At 45.1% G+C, this 16,540-nt stretch overlaps 1 protein-coding gene across 2 annotated transcripts in view; it reads right to left on the bottom strand.

Moving 5' to 3' along the window:
* LOC147124979 (fibronectin type-III domain-containing protein 3A-like) overlaps positions 1-16,211 on the bottom strand; it is a 175,398-nt gene extending 159,187 nt beyond the window's left edge. Inside the window, exon 1 of one of the 2 annotated variants that reach the window (XM_085995568.1) lies at positions 16,115-16,211. The gene's annotated coding sequence lies outside the window, so the exon portion shown is untranslated. Of the gene's footprint in view, positions 1-15,802; positions 15,990-16,114 lie in introns of those variants that run through there. The other variant, XM_085995578.1, reaches the window with a different exon arrangement.
* Positions 16,212-16,540: the final 329 nt, after the last annotated feature.

Raw genomic sequence — 16,540 nt, 5'->3', positions numbered from 1 at the left:
GGAATTCTGACCGGATCTGTTAACTAAAAATATAACAGGTGTAATATTAGTAAGTTCCTGTACCATTTCTGTCAAATAAGAATGGTATTTACTGCATTTAATTCTAGTGCATGTCTCCCAAATTAATCACTCTGTTCTACAGTCTGACCTGGACAAAATGCAAGCCAGGAGTACTTGCTGTCAATTACTGTGTTGGAGGCATCACAAATGAGCCTGATCCAGCCCACATCCAGCATGCACACATGCACTTTTTGTTTAGCAAAAGTCACTGGATGGTAATCGGGAATGGAAACACCGGATGAACAACTCCTGCAAAGCTGAGGGAAGCAGAGGCCAACTGTACATCCTTACCATCATTCCAACCAGAAATAAGTTAACTCAACATAAATCACGGATTGAACCTGGGACCTTCTTGGTAGAGAAAGATTCCTTAAGCAGCTTAAAATAGCATCTGGAGCAGCAGAAAGTCAAATTATCATTAGGTTATTCACTGTGCTGCTCAGCCCATGAATGCAGTCATGGTTTGCAAAACCTGTGGCTAGATAGCTTCTTCAATAGATTAACATAGGTAGAGTCCATGCTAAATGAACATTAGTTGCCAAAAGTATGAAGACTCTTTCATTCTATATTTTCTTATGCACTTTTGTAGAAAAATGGTTTGTGCTAGAATTAGAAATCTTAGACCATAAGGAATCTAGGAACACAATGAAGTCATTCAGCCCTGAAATAGCACTGGAACTATCACATTCCATGAAGTATTTGATTATCTCGCTCCACACCTGCCTTTAGGCATTTTTACATTGCCATTTGTTTAGGATAGATTGCAGAGACGGGTTGTTCGTCCGTCTGCTCTCTCACATTTGCATTGCTAAAGCTGTGGAAGGATTGTAAACTGCTTTTTTCTCGATCTGCAATTCTGCCACTAGGATAAGAAACACACATTTAGCAGTGCAAATGTAGAGAGCCGACACATACACATCAGTCTCCGAACATGCAACTTAAATGTGCATTAATGTAAACACATCTTTTATGGCATTCAATCCCATTCCAAACCAGCATAATGGTTAGCACTGTTGCCTCACAGCGCCAAGGACCCGGGTTCGAATCCGGCCTCGGGTGACTGTCTGTGTGGAGTTTGCACATTCTCCCCGTGTTTGCGTGGGTTTCCTCCCACAGTCCAAAGATGTGCGGGTTAGGATGATTGGCTATGATAAATTGACCCTTAGTGTTAGGGGGATTAAATACGTGGGGTTATGGGGATAGGGTGGGATATGTGTTGGTGTAGGGGTTACGGGGATCGGGTGGGATATGTGTCGGTGCAGGCTCGATGGGCCGAAATGACCTCTATCTGCACTGTGGGATTTCTGTGTGTGTTATCCAGGTCTATTCCTGAAGAAGTTAATGGACACAGCATCAGCTGCTTTGCTGGGAGTCTGTGCCATATACTGTAGATACTCATGCATAATGTGACAACTTTCCTCAATGTCCCAAACAAAAAAAATCCCCCCAAAAAATCATGACTCGTGAATATAACAAGGGTCAACAATAGTTGCCACTAAAAATTCCATTTGCATCAGAATTTAGCTGCATTTTCTAAATGAGCTATAGAGCAAAGTTAAGTTAGAAAACTGATGTTCAGTACAACACGTCTGCATTAAAGAAACCACTGCAAGCTCAGCAATATGATCTGGCAAAGTATTGGTCCAGTTTGCAGTTTTAACATTTAAAAAAAAAATACGCATCAATTCATCTCAATCCCAGGTCAAAACCCTCCCGATATAAACTTTCAATATTTAAAAACATTCAACAAAACACAAGCTAATAATTCTTCAAAACTCATTTTAAAAGGAGAAATGCTTGTGTTATAATATAAAAAACAAAAAAGCCACTATCCAGCTGTACTTCCTCCACACCATATCCAACTCAAACTAGAAGTGTGTTAACCTAATTGTAGCTATTTGTACAGTAGTTTATCAGTGTACAACATATCTCTTGTTAAAGAAATGTTGAAAATGTTCCACTTAAAATTGTTTATACCTGAACTGCTAATTGCTAAATGTTTGCCAGATATCCGGTTTCAAATTATAATCAATTTGTTTATAATGTTTGGTTTCTTGAAACAAAGTGTGGGAAAATGCTACTGCATAAGCTGAATGTGATTCTAGAGAAACTTTGGAACACAGCTTTTGGTCAATAGCTTTATAAACCAGTTCTCCAACTGGCAAGAAACTGGATATAAACTGAAATCATAGGGACACAAGTGTTTTCCAGTTCTGACAAAAGGTCATCGACCTGAAACGTTAACTCTGTTTCTCTCTCCACAGATGCTGCCTGACCTGCTGAATATTTCCAGCATTTTCTGTTTTTATTTCAGATTTCCAGCATCTGCAGTATTTTGCTTTTGTAATAGTATAAGCCCGGAATCCACTAGTTGACTGTACTACTCAGGATGCTGCAGTTACTGGTGCTCAACTTTCTCTAAACCCTAACTATTGCAAGGACTTCAAATTCAAGTCTCTAAAGACAGGCACAGTCCCCCGTTGCATCACTCCTGCAAACAGTGGGTTCAAACTTCCTACATTCCGGGAGTTACTCCATCAGTCAAATGGCTTGCTGGAACGCAGGAAATTTGGTCCTTTGATTTAAATACATGCATGCACCACCTCTATTATGGCTCTTTTAGAGTCTTGTTCCCCACAATGCCTATACATATATTACCTGCATTCAAATCAGCTCCCAAAGAGTAACCTAAATTTATTTTCTTATATACAAGTGTATTGGGGGGAAAATTCTGACTCAGTTTGCTAGCCTGTAAATATCTGTCCTTTAAATTAAACAGGTTCTGCAATCATAGACCAGGTGAAATAGCTTGTCAACTTCTATACCATCTATGTACTGCAGCTCAACATTTTAAGACCTGTTCCCTTCATATTCTCTCTCTCCAATGAAAAAAAGTTCAGCTGTGAACCTTGCCTCATTATGAGTACTAACTGATGCGCTATCAATTACTCATAAAAGACAGAGAGTTAGGAGAGTAACTAAAAGGCTTTTATTAACAAAGAACAGAGCATGCCTCTCGTGGTTGACTGGTTTCCAAGAAGGCAGGGGGCTGCAGAGCAGTCACCTTTATACCTGGGCATGTGGGTGGAGCCAGGGGCGGAGCCAGCTGAGGCATGCATAGATACAACAGTGTGCAACAACAAGTGGTGAACAACAATAACAGTGGTTTACCACATTCACCCCTTGTTTAAAATTGAGTCCGGCGGGGTGAAATGTACTAAAGGTTCGTGTAAGTAAGTCTATCAGGTGGCCTTGTATGCCGTCCTGATCGTCGTGGTGGCGGCGGTGATGGTGCAGCATCCAACGTTGAATCTGGCGTCTCATTGAGTGGTTGGGTGGTCAATGACGGGTCCTGGGGCTGCGGCATGCCGTCTACAGGGGTTGGGTTGTGGGTAGTGGTGGATGGCAATGGTAGTGTTTCAGGGGCACCCGAAGGTGCGAGGTCTCGTATGGAGACTGTGTCCTCCCGTCCATCCGGGTACGCCACGTAAGCATACTGGGGGTTGGCGTGGAGGAGGCTCACCCTCTCGACCAGGAGGTCCGTTTTATGGGACCTCACGTGCTTCCGCAGTAGGACGGGTCCTGGAGACGTCAGCCATGTCGGTAGCGAGGTCCCCGATGTGGACTTCCTGGGGAAAGTGAACATTTTTTCATGGGGGGTGGCATTGGTGGCCGTACAAAGCAGTGACCAAATGGAGTGGAGCGCCGCAGGGAGGACCTCCTGCCAGCGAGAGGTCGGAAGGCCCTTAGATTTTAAGTTTAAGAGGACGGCCTTCCAAACCGTCGCGTTCTCTCTTTCCACCTGGCCGTTCCCCCGGGGGTTGTAGCTGGTGGTTCTGCTTGTAGCAATACCTCTCGTGAGCAGGTACTGACGGAGTTCGTCGCTCATAAAGGATGAGCCCCGGTCGCTATGGATATAGCTAGGGAAGCTGAACAAGGCGAAAAGGTCATTCAGACATTTAATGACCGTGGTACTGGTCATGTCTGGGCAAGGGATGGCAAGCGGGAAACGGGAGTACTCATCAATTATGTTGAGGAAGTACACGTTGCGGTCAGAGGAGGGGAGGGGCCCTTTAAAATCGACGCTCAGGCGCTCGAAGGGGCGAGTGGCCTTGATCAGGCTTGCTCTGTCTGGCCTATAAAAATGCGGTTTGCACTCGGCACAGATTTGGCAGTTCCTGGTCATGGTCCTGACCTCCTCGATGGAGTAGGGCAGGTTACGGGATTTGATGAAATGGAAGAACCTGGTGACCCCTGGGTGGCAGAGGTCATTGTGGAGGGTCTGCAGTCTATCAACCTGCGCGTTGGCGCATGTACCACGTGATAGGGCATCTGGGGGCTCATTTGAGTTTCCCGGGCCGGTACAAGATATCGTAATTGTAGGTGGAGAGTTCAATTCTCCACCTCAAGATCTTGTCGTTCTTGATTTTGCCCCTCTGCTTATTGTTAAACATGAAAGCTACTGAACGCTGGTCCGTGAGCAGGGTAAATCGTTTTCCGGCCAGGTAATGCCTCCAATGTCGCACTGCTTCCACAATGGCCTGGGCCTCCTTTTCGACAGAGGAGTGTCGAATCTCGGGGCCCTGGAGGGTCCTTGAGAAAAAGGCCAATGGTCTCCCCGCCTGGTTAAGGGTTGCAGCTAGGGCGAAGTCGGATGCGTCGCTCTCCACTTGGAAAGGGATGGACTCATCCACTGCGTGCATTGTGGCCTTCGCAATATCTCTTTTTATGAGAGTGAAGGCTACACATGCCTCTGCTGTCAGGGGGAAGGAGGTGGACTTGATGAGGGGTCTGGCTTTGTCCGCATAGTTGGGCACCCACTGAGCATAGTAAGAGAAAAACCCTAGGCATCTCTTCAGTGCTTTTTGGCAGTGGGGGAGGGGGAGCGCCATAAGGGGGCACATTCTGTCGGGGTCGGGGCCGATGACTCCGTTCTCCACTACGCAGCCAAGAATGGCGAGGCGCGTGGTGCGAAACATACATTTGTCCTTGTTGTATGTTAGATTCAGCCGCTGGGCCGTACGGAGGAATTTCTCTAGGTTAACGTCATGGTCCTGCTGGTCGTGGCCGCAGATGGTGACGTTGTCCAGATAGGGGAAGGTGGCCTGCAGCGTGTTCTGGTCAACCATTCGGTCCATCGCCCTTTGGAAGACCGAAACCCCGTTGGTGACGCCGAAGGGGACTCGGAGGAAGTGGTAGAGACGACCGTCAGCTTCAAAAGCTGTGTACTGGTGGTCCTCAGCCCTGATGGGGAGCTGGTGGTATGCCGACTTCAGATCAATCGTCGAGAACACCCGGTATTGTGCTATCTGATTGACCATGTCAGATATGTGGGGGAGTGGGTATGCATCTAACTGGGTGTAGCGATTGATCGTCTGGCTGTAGTCAATAACTAGGCGCTGTTTTTCGCCAGTCTTCACTACCACCACTTGTGCTCGCCATGGGCTAGTGCTACCCTCAATAATCCCTTCCTTCAGGAGTCTTGCTACTTCGGATTTAATGAAGCTCCTATCCCCGGCACTGTACCACCTGCTTTTGGTAGCGATGGGCTTACAGTCGCGGGTGAGGTTAGCGAAGGGGGGGGGGGGGGGGGGGGGGGGAGACTTTAAGCGTGGAGAGGCTGCAAATGGTGCGCGGCGGGCGATTTAAAAGCTGCTGGCTGCAGACTGTGAGTGGGGGGGGGGGGTCCGCCGTACGCTAATGTGACGCTTTTAAGGTGGCACTGAAAATCCAACCCCAGTAGAACGGCAGCGCAGAGATGGGGCAGGACAAGAAGTTTAAAATTTTTGTATTCTGTGCCCCTTACTGAAAGGGTCACTGCACAGTAGCCACCGACGTCTGCTGAATGGGATTTGGAAGCCAGAGATCCGATGGCGCGTTGGCAGGACCTGGAGAGAGTAACTGCGCACCGTGTCGGGGTGGATAAAGCTCTCGGTGCTCCCGCTGTCGAAAAGGCAGGTAGTGGCGCGGCCGTTTACCGTGATGTCCATCATGGACCTGGACAGTTGGTGAGGGAGAGATTGGTCCAGCGTCACGGAGGCCAGCGTATGGTCGAGCGAGTCGCTGTGGTCGTCAGACGAGGCGGTGGTCGAGTCCGGGTCACCCGCGATTGGAGTTGGCAGCGTCCAAGATGGCGGACAAGATGGCTGCCCCCACGGTTCACACGCGGTGCTGCTGGCGTTAGCGGTTTTACCTTTGCAGGCGCTGACGTAGTGTCCTTTCTTCCCGCAGCCAGAGCAGGTAGCGTTTTTCGCTGGGCAGCGTGCTCTGGGGTGTTTTGCCTGGCCACAAAAGTAACATTTCAGGCCCTTGGACATCGCTGCAGCAGTTGGTGCCGGGGGTGGCGGTCCCATGACCCAAGGTTGCAGCGTCCACGGTGCGGAGCGGTTAGGGGAGAATGCGTCCATATTCCGGTGGGCCGCGTCTAGCGAGAGGGACACTGCCTTCTTCAGGTCGATTTCGCCCTTCTCCAGCAGTCTCTGCCGGGAGTAGTCGGACTTGAGGCCCGCAACGAAAGCATCTCGGATAAGTCCCTCCGTGTGTGTCGCGGCCGATACCTCTTTACAATCGCAGGCTCGGCCGAGTATCTGTAGTGCCCGTAGGAATGCCTCCACCGATTCCCCGGACTGCTGTTTGCGGGATCTCAGGAGGTGTCTGGCATAAACCGTATTTACCGGGCGTGTGTATTGTCCTTTCAGCAGATCGATAGCCGCCGCGTAGGTAGTCGCGTCCTGGATGAGCGTGTATACTTGGTGGCCGGCCCACCTTGGAGGCCAGGATTTTTAGTTTGTTTCCATCTCATGTCACGGCTGAGGCTTCCAGGTAAGCTTCGAAGCAACGCAGCCATTGTGCGAACTTGGTAGACGAACCCGCCTCTTGAGGGTCTAGGTCCAGGCATGTTGGTCTGAGGGCATGCAGCAGCGCCTGCTGCTCAGCGTTTGGTGCCATCCTTTGCTGCAGCGCCTGCTGCTCAGCGTTTGGTGCCGACATTTTGTTTTTGTTAATAAAATTGATGCGCTATCAATTACTCATAAAAGACGGAGAGTAACTAAAAGGCTTTTATTAACAAAGAACAGAGCATGCCTCTCGTGGTTGACTGGTTTCCAAGAAGGCAGGGGGCTGCAGAGCAGTCACCTTTATACCTGGGCATGTGGGTGGAGCCAGGGGCGGAGCCAGCTGAGGCATGCATAGATACAACAGTGTGCAATAACAACAACGGTGAACAACAATAACAGTGGTTTACCACACTAACTCCTTGCTTCTTATCTCTGAATACATTCCAATTAACATTCTTTTTTTTTTAAGGTAGGATGCCCAAACCTGAACAAAATAGCCCAAATGTTAGCCTCAGTAGTAATTTATAGAAGAACTTTTGACTTATAATCAATGTCCTCAAGATGCATCCTAGATTGTGACTGGAAACTCAGTGGGTAATCATTAATCACATCCAAATCCTTTTCTTTCCCCGCTTTTATTAATGGACATACTTCATTCTGTATACATTTTGTATCCTGCTCCAATATGCATCAACTTACATTGATCCACATTAGAATCCTGCCATTCCTTATCACCTCTGCTTAATTGATCCACATGTCTTTACAGGGCTGCTTATCTCCCTTTTACTTGATATTAAGCTATGTGGCCAGGTGACATCAACAGCTTTATAATGTTACTTAAATACTGTAATGTATTAATAGCAGAAACTCTATTGGTAAGTGCCTTACAAATCCAGCTAAATTATCAGAGCCTTCATCTTCATTACAGTTTCACATGTGGAACTTTATCAAATGCCTTCTGAAAAACGGAACTAAACTATAACCATTGGCTATCTGCTTCCCCCCCCCCCTTCAATACTTTAGCCTTCTCAAGGATTTGCTATTGTTAAAAATTTGTGACCATTATTAAATCTATGGAGACAACTTTTTTAGCCTCCCTGCTCTTTAGATATTATTGCAAGCAATGTTTTCAAGCATTTCCCCATTTCAGTTGTGAGATGACCTGCTCAAAAATTCCCAGGTTTGCATCTCACTCCTGTTTGAGTACCAGTATATTTGCCATCCCCTATCCCTCAGTTACCACCGATGTTTATGGAATTTTTCAAAACGATCCAATAAAGCCTTCCCCATCTCTTTATTTCCATTAAGAATCCTGTATATACCTCATCTGATCCAGGGCCCTTGTAGATATTAATTCTTTGCTTTATTGTTCCTACACTAAAATTAATGGATACAGAAAATGATCAGTCATCATATGTGAAGAATCTGCCCAACATTTTCAGATCCCCTATAATATTTCTAGCCAGCTAATCCCAAGATCAAAATTGTGTTTGGCTCCACCTCACTATTGCCTTCGACAATACTCACAAGTAACCTTTTTTAAGACTCCTAGTCATCATAACATTTTGTCTTCTTGTACCGTTTTCTGGAAAGGCAGTCAGACAATTGGTGGGTAGAAGGAGCTCAGTTGTTTGGTAAATTAGTTCCTGAAAAAGGTAGCTTAGATCCAGAATTCAAAGAGAGCATGGTAATGCAGCATCCTTGACAAGCAGAGGTAGCAAGAATGATTTTTTTTAAATTCGTTTATGGGATGTGGGCGTCGCTAGCAAGGCCAGTATTTATTGTCCTCGAGAAGGTGGTGGTGAGCCGCCTTCTTGAACCGCTGCAGTCCGTGTGGTGAAGGTACTTCCACAGTGCTGTTAGGTAGAGAGTTCCAGGATTTTTACCCAGCGATTTGGAAGGATCGGCAATATATTTCCAAGTCAGGATAGTGTGTGACTTGGAGGTGGTGGTGTTCCCATGCGCCTGCTGCCCTTGTCCTTCTAGGTGGAAGAGGTCGCGGGTTTGGGTGGTGCTGCCGAAGAAGCCTTGGCGAGTTGCTGCAGTGCATATTATAGAGGGTACACACTGCAGTCACAGTACGCCGGTGGTGGAGGGAGTGAATGTTTAAGGTGGTGGATGGGGTGCCAATCAAGTGGGATTAGACTAGCACTAAATAGGTGAGGACGAGATGCAAGGGCTGAAATTGCAAGGTGCTACAATTTGGCATGGAGTCTCATGACGCAAATGTGGATCGGAGATCGAAGAATGAATTTGCACTGATACAAAAACAATCATTTGCATTTATACAGAGCTTTTCGTGTACTCATAGCATTTCAGAGGGCTGCACAAACAATTAATCATTTTTAAAAAAAAGATTATAGTTACTGTTATGTAGGCAAGGTAGCAGGTAATTTGTGCACAGTAAGGTCCTCCAAACACCAATAAAATAAATAACTAGTTAATTATTTTAGTGGTTTTGGTTGAGAGACAAATGCTGGTCAGGACCCCAAAATAACACCCTGGTCGAAAGTCCACCTGAAGAGATGGACAAGCCTCAGCTCAATGTCTCATCTAAAAGACAGCACTCTGACAATGCAGCACGCCCCTTGAACTGCACTGAAGGAGAGTTGTGTCATCAGCCTAGATTATATGCACAAGGCCTTGAATGAGGCTTGAACCCACAATCTTCTGACTCTGAGTCAGTTATGACCAACTGAGCTAAAATGACACATCATAAATAGGTTTAAACCTGCACCAGCAACAGAGCTTTGCAATTTTAGCCATTCACAGTCAAGAAAACACTAGAAAGGTGCCAAGAGAACACCAAACCTGGAAAGCATGAAGTATAAGGGTACATTTACACTGCATCCTGTTTGCGCTGCCTGGGTCAAATTTGAATTATGCATACACAGAGCTCCTCTCCCAGCAACTACATTTTAAATATTTGAACAGCAAGTGGCTGTATCTGCACCACCTAACTATTTAAATTAATTACAGTTAGGTGTAAAAAGTGTCCAAGAGAATCAAGAGGCCCCCGGGCATGCTTTGCACCTGGCTTGCTAACACGCTGGGTTTATACTCCATGAGGTGTCAACTGGAAGCAGTTTGAGTTTCTCTCCTCCAGGGAGTTTCGCATTGGTTTTCCTCAAGAGTCAGGATAGGCCCTGGTTTCAGATTTACACTACAACTGTAGCATCAGCTCAAAGTGGAAAGCACCAACACGAAAGTTACAGTTTAACACAGAACTTCTGCAGTGTCGAGACCTGGTAGCATTAAAAAGGTCCCCAGAGAGAGGAAACCAAAGGTTCTACCAGAAGTTATGGACAGATAAGTCCCACAGAGGACAGCAAAGTATCAACACAAGTGAAGACCGAGCACTTGCAGGCATGCAGTAAACACAAGAAGGGTGCCTGTGAGTCCCAAACAGGAGCAAAACCACTCAGAAGGGGTAGAACAAGAATCAGGAGTAGGCCACTTGGCCCTTCGAGCCCTATTCAATAAGATTATGGCTGATCTTCTACCTCAACTCCACTTTCCCGCACTATCCCCATATCCCCGATTCCCCTAGTGTCCAAAAATCTATCAATCTCTGTCTTGAATATACTCAATGATGACTGAGCATCCACAGCCCTCTGGGGTAGAGAATTCAAATATTCACAGCACTCAGTGAAGAAATTTCTCCTCATCTCAGTCCTAAATTGTCGACCCCTTATTCTGAGACTGTGACCCCTGGTTCTAGACTCCCCAGCCAGGGGAAACATCCTCCCCGCGTTCACCCTGTCAAGCCCCTTAAGAATGTTATAATATTCAATGCGATCACCTCTCATTTTCTAAGCTCTAGTGAATATAGGCCTAGTCTACTCAATCTCTCTTCATGGGACAATCCCCTCATCCCAGGAATCAATCTAGTGAACCTTCATTGCACTCCCTCTAAGGCAAGTATATCTTTCCTTAGGTAAGCAGACCAAACTACAAAGTGAGTTTGCAGCGAGACAAAGGTTGCACCAAGAACCTAAAGCAATATTGAAGACAGCAGGAAGAGCAATCACTTGCATAGATTAATACTGAACCAGCATTCAATATCTATAGCATATCAAGATAATAATGGACAGCAAAAGACCTCATGGTCAAACCTCAACACAATAACTGAACCAGCCTGAAGTGTGACAACATGCACAGTTGCTGTGGTACAGGTTTGGCAAAATCATCTCATCAGCATAAATTTGGTAAGAACAAATTTGTGGTATAACTTGGACAGATTTCAAATCTATGTTCCTTTACCACTGCTGGTCACAACCCAGTGGTGGATGACTACAGCTGTTGTACTGAAGCTGGCACATTTATACAATGGCATCATGACCTGCCTGGACATTAAGCTACTTACTCAAATCTGAAACCCCTTAGGCCTAGACTTGTGACAGCAATTTTAGCATTTATGGCCAGGTGAAATTGGCTAAACACACTAGTGCTCAAATTACCTCTGACACTTGGAACTGTACCACTGCATACATGAAGGCATGCCACACCCTTATGCTGTAGCGCTCCTAGGTTTGGAAGAAACTGCTGGCAGGACTGATGCAGCATTGTTTAACAAATCTCACTCACAATGCTGGTCGGTATGTATATTTTCCGTTACTTGTGTTACCATGTGTTGCCAAGTTGAGATCAAAAGCAAATTAATACTCAAGACTCAGGCTGGGTGGGGGAAAACAATGACTTTGTTGGTTAAACGCATGAATAGTTGAGCCATACAGCCCAGGAACATCCCAGATACATTCCCCAGTGTGTGCCAAGTTTCTACTGAGCCAGGGCAGTGGCTGAGGTGCTACAATTAGCTCCCCTAGGTTAGAGAAAGGAAAATCCGCCAGGGTTCCAGCTCCTTGTCACTGTACAGAACTCGCTGCTGAAAGTACATATGCAGGGATGTCAGGGGAAGGGAGGATTGAGCTTGGCTGAGAAGCTCCTTGCAGTTGAATGGCTTAACATTCAGAGTCCAGGCTCACAGGTGAAGAATGGCCACTCGGGCGAGGTGCTGAAAGGCGACCAAAGCATACAAAACAAGCATCAAATCAAGGGGTCAATGCCATTGGGGGTGAGGGGTTGGAGGTCAAAATTTACAAAGAAAAAAGTTGAAATGAAAAGTTTGAGAACTATTTGCATAATTTTGTGCAACAGATAATGCATCTTCACCTGAACCATTCCCCACGCAGTCATGGCTGACTCATCTATAGTTAAAATAGGATAGCATTCTTCACCTCTAAACAGGTCCCCTAAACACCTCTGCCGCTCCTCCTTTAAAATAATTATTCAAGGCCCATTACTTCGAGCAAGTTTTCAGTCAACCCTCCTAGTCTCTCCATTCCCAGCTCAAGGCCTGATTTCCATACACCTAGCCATGAAGTGCCTTAGGGTGTTTTTAATAGTAAAGATGTTATATTGTTATTAAAGAGCAAGAGGATTTATTTGAGATATGTGACAACATACCCCGCAGCTGAAATATCAAGCAGCTGCTTAAAATGTAAAACTGCATCGGCGGATAAAGATAGCATATGCCTGAAATATAAGATATTTAATTATAGGGCATTGCTTAAAGGAAAATAAATATCCAATTATAAAGAACTACAAACTTTGTTCTGTTCTGTTGATTTCAAAATATTTTTGTTTAAATGAGTTCTGACAGCATCACCAAGTATACTGACTTGGAAGAGTAATTGAGCCCAGGAGCTGAATTAACAAACATTTGCTTGTGAATCATCCTGGGTTTATGACTATCTCTACAAGTATAGAATTAGCTCCCAGACAGCCTCTGTGACTCCTCTAATCATAGAATGATATTGCACATAAGGAGCCCATTTGGCAATATGCAGTACATAAGAACACAGAACGTAAGTAGTAAGAGCAGGAGTAGGCCATACGGCCCCTTGAGCCTGCTCCGCCATTCAAGATAATCATGGCTGATCATTGACTTCAACTCCACTTTCCCACGCGATCTCCATATCCCTTGATTCCCCTAGAGTCCAAAAATCTATCTACAGTATCTCAGCCTGGAATATACTCAAAGACTCAGCATTCACAGCCCTCTGAGGCAGAGAATTCCAAAGATTCACAACCCTCCGAGTGAAGAAATTCTTCCTCATCTCAGTCTTAAATGGCCTACCCCTTATCCTGAGACTATGCCCCTTAGTTCTAGACACTCCAGCCAGGGGAAACAACCTCTCAGCATCTACCCTGTCAATCCCCTTCAGAATCTTGTATGTTTCAATGAGATCACCTCTCACTCTTCTAAACTCCAGAGAGTACAGGCCCATTCTACACAATCCCTCATCATAGGACAGCCCTCTCATCCCAGGAATCAATCTAGTGAACCTTTGTTGCACCACCTCCAAGGCAAGTATATCCTTCCTTAGATAAGGAGACCAAAACTGTGCACAGTACTCCAGGTGTGGTCTCACCAAGGCCCTGTACAATTGTAGCAAGACTTCCTTACTTTTATACTCCAACCCCCTTACAATAAAGGCCAACATGCCATTTGCCTTCCTTATTGCTTGCTGTACCTGCATACTAGCTTTCTGTGTTTCTTGCACAAGGACACCTAAATCTCTCTGAACACCAACATTTGAAAGTTTCTCACCATTTAAAAAATATTCTGTTTTTCTATTCTTCCTACCAAAGTGAATAACCTCACATTTCCCTACATTATATTCCATCTGCCACCTTACTGCCTACTCACTTAGTCTATCTATATGCCCATGCAAATTGTGTTCTCCTCACAGCTTACTGTCCCACCTAGCTTTGTATCATCAGCAAACTTGGATACAGTACACTCGGTCCCTTCATCTAGGTCATTAATATAGATTGCAAATAGCTGAGGCCCCAACACTGATCCTTGCGGCACCCCATTAGTTACAGCCTGCCAACCTGAAAAAGATCAGTTTATCCCTACTCTTTGTTTTCTGTCCATTAACCAATCCTCTATCCATGCTACTAGATTACCCCCAACCCCATGAGCCCTAATCTTGTGTAATAACCTTTTATGTGGCACCTTATTGAATGTCTTTTGGAAATCCAAATATACTACATCCACTGGTTCCCCTTTATCTACCCTGCTAGTTACATCCTCCAAAAACTCTAATCAATTTGTCAAACACAATTTCCCTTTCATAAAACCATGTTGACTCTGCCTAATCACATTATGATTTTCCAAGTGACTTGATACCACTTCCTTAACAATGGATTCCAGCATTTTCCCGACGACTGATGTCAGGCTAACTGGCCTGTAGTTCCCCGTTTTTTCTCTCACTCCTTTCTTGAATAGCGGCGTTATATTTGCAAACTTCCAATCCGCTGAGACCATTCCAGAATCTAGGGAATTTTGGAAGATCACAACCAATGCATCCACTATCTCTTCAGCCACCTCTTTTAGAACCCTAGGATGTAGGCCATCAGGTCCATGGGATTTATCAGCTTTTAGTTCCATTAGATTCTCTAGTACTTTTTCTCTACTTATATTAATTATGTTAAGTTCCTCACCCTCATTAGACCCTTGGTTCCCCACCATTTTTGGTATGCATTTTGTCTCTTCTACTGTGCAGATACAAAATATTTGTTTAACATTTCTGCCATTTCCTTATTCCCCATAATTTCTCCTGTCTCAGCCTCTAAGGGACCAACGTTTACTTTTGCTGCTCTTTTCCTTTTTACATACTTGTAGAAACCCTTACAATCTGCTTTTATATTTCTTGCTAGTTTTTGCTCATATTCTATTTTTTCCCTTTTTATCAATTTTTTGGTCAACTTTTGCTGGTTTCTGAAACTCTCCCAATCCTCAGGCTTACTATTATTCTTTACAACATTATAAGCTTCTTCTTTCAATCTAATGCTATCCTTAACTTCTTTAGTTAGCCACAGTTGGATCACTTTTCCAGTGGAGGTTTTTGCTTCTCAATGGAATGTATTTTTGTTGAGAATTATGAAATATTTCTTTAAATGCTAGCCACTGCTTATCTACCACCATACCTTTTAATCTATTTTTCCAATCTACATGTCATCAACACTCACAGTTTAAACAAAAAAAAGGCAAGCCAAAAGAATGGATATTAATCATCACTTTTAAATATAATTGGTCCCAATGGTAAGTCTTTACCATTTGTTGTCTCACCTGAATCTAACTACTATAGCTAATGCAGCAAGAGTGGAGTCTGGGGTCACTACTAAAATAACCTAAGATTTTTTGGTAATCCAGAGGGAATATTAAACAGATCAACTCTTCATGTAACTTGTAATTTTACTTGTTGTATATAGAACAATATCTAAAAAAAGATATATAGCTTACAACTTCTGAAGAACCAGCAAACTTATCAGAAAACAAAAACATGTTTCCCCTTTGCCAACATACTGTACCTCAATTGCTCTAGACTTTAGCTGATTATTAAAAAATGGTGTTTCTTCAAAAGACAGCCAAAATTCAGTCATTACTATACATATTTCATTCTTTTCAAAAGTTTAAAATTTCCCTTCAGATTGCCAAAACATTCTTCTTAGTTTATATACTGTACTGTTGCTGTATGTCACCATCAGCGTTTTAGTGCATTCAAACCAGCTTTATCCACCAAAAACGTTACGTAATCTCTCAAGTCTTCAAATACATTACTATATAAAACCTTTTTTTTAAAGTGCTTACTGTAACTACGGCCACCTCTGGAATGAAAAGCGCGATAAACAAGGCTTATTCAGAGCGGGGGGAGGGAGAAAGGCAACACATCCAACTAGAAAGAAAATATGTTGTGGCACAAAGCAATTCCAAAGAAGCAGACTGTCGAGAAGGACCTTTACAACTAGCCCTGCCGAGAGGTACACACGCACTACAACTACAGTCTATAATTTTGGAAGGGGAGGGGATAACATGAATAAATAAATGACAGTACGGTGAAAGGCTCTGGCGGTGTCCACTCTTGCAGGTTGAGCTGCCTGTTTGCGGGATCCGTGCACTGGGGGCTTTGCCGGCGATTCCCTCTGCCCGAGTGACACTAGGACAGATAAGCCTGTTAAGTATACGTGGCATTTGTAGCCCGACGTTACGGAGTCCAATCCTCATGAATGGAAACACACACAGAGGGAGGGGAAAGAGAGAGAGAGAGGGAGGAAGCCCGACTGTGGGGACAACACTCGGGCAGCAGCCCCACAGAAACTTCCAGCTCCTTCCACCTGAGGGACACTCGGCCCCGCCGACCACTTACCGCAATGACGCCCCCCACCACTTCCCCGCCAAAGTAGTGAAGCGAATCCTGAAGGGGCCTCCGCAGCTTCATCCGCTGTCTTTTCTTCCTTCTTCTCCCCCCACCCACCCCCCTTTACTCTCGGCCCAAAACGTCAGTGCTCGACAGCCCCCGGCGCCATGTTGGAATGTGCCGGCGCATGCGTGCTGCTGTCCCTACCGCGGGCTCCGCTCGGACCGTCTTAGCGTCGTTGCTGTTGTGAGGGAACCCCATTCCCGCCGAGCTCGCTGCTAAAATGCAACCATCAAATACTTTCTTAACCAGCAGACTAAAGAAGATATTCAAAGCCTGCCTGACACGTCAAAAGTATTACCCAGCTTGTGCATTCAGTGCTTGCATTTATATAGCGCCTTTCACCTCCCCAGGACACCCCAAAAGGACTTCTCA

This window comes from Somniosus microcephalus, chromosome 1 (genome assembly GCF_052327205.1).
Source record: "Somniosus microcephalus isolate GS21.2 chromosome 1, FLI_Smic_1.0, whole genome shotgun sequence".
NCBI lineage: Eukaryota > Metazoa > Chordata > Chondrichthyes > Squaliformes > Somniosidae > Somniosus > Somniosus microcephalus.
This window is presented reverse-complemented; position numbering and strand designations above follow the sequence as displayed.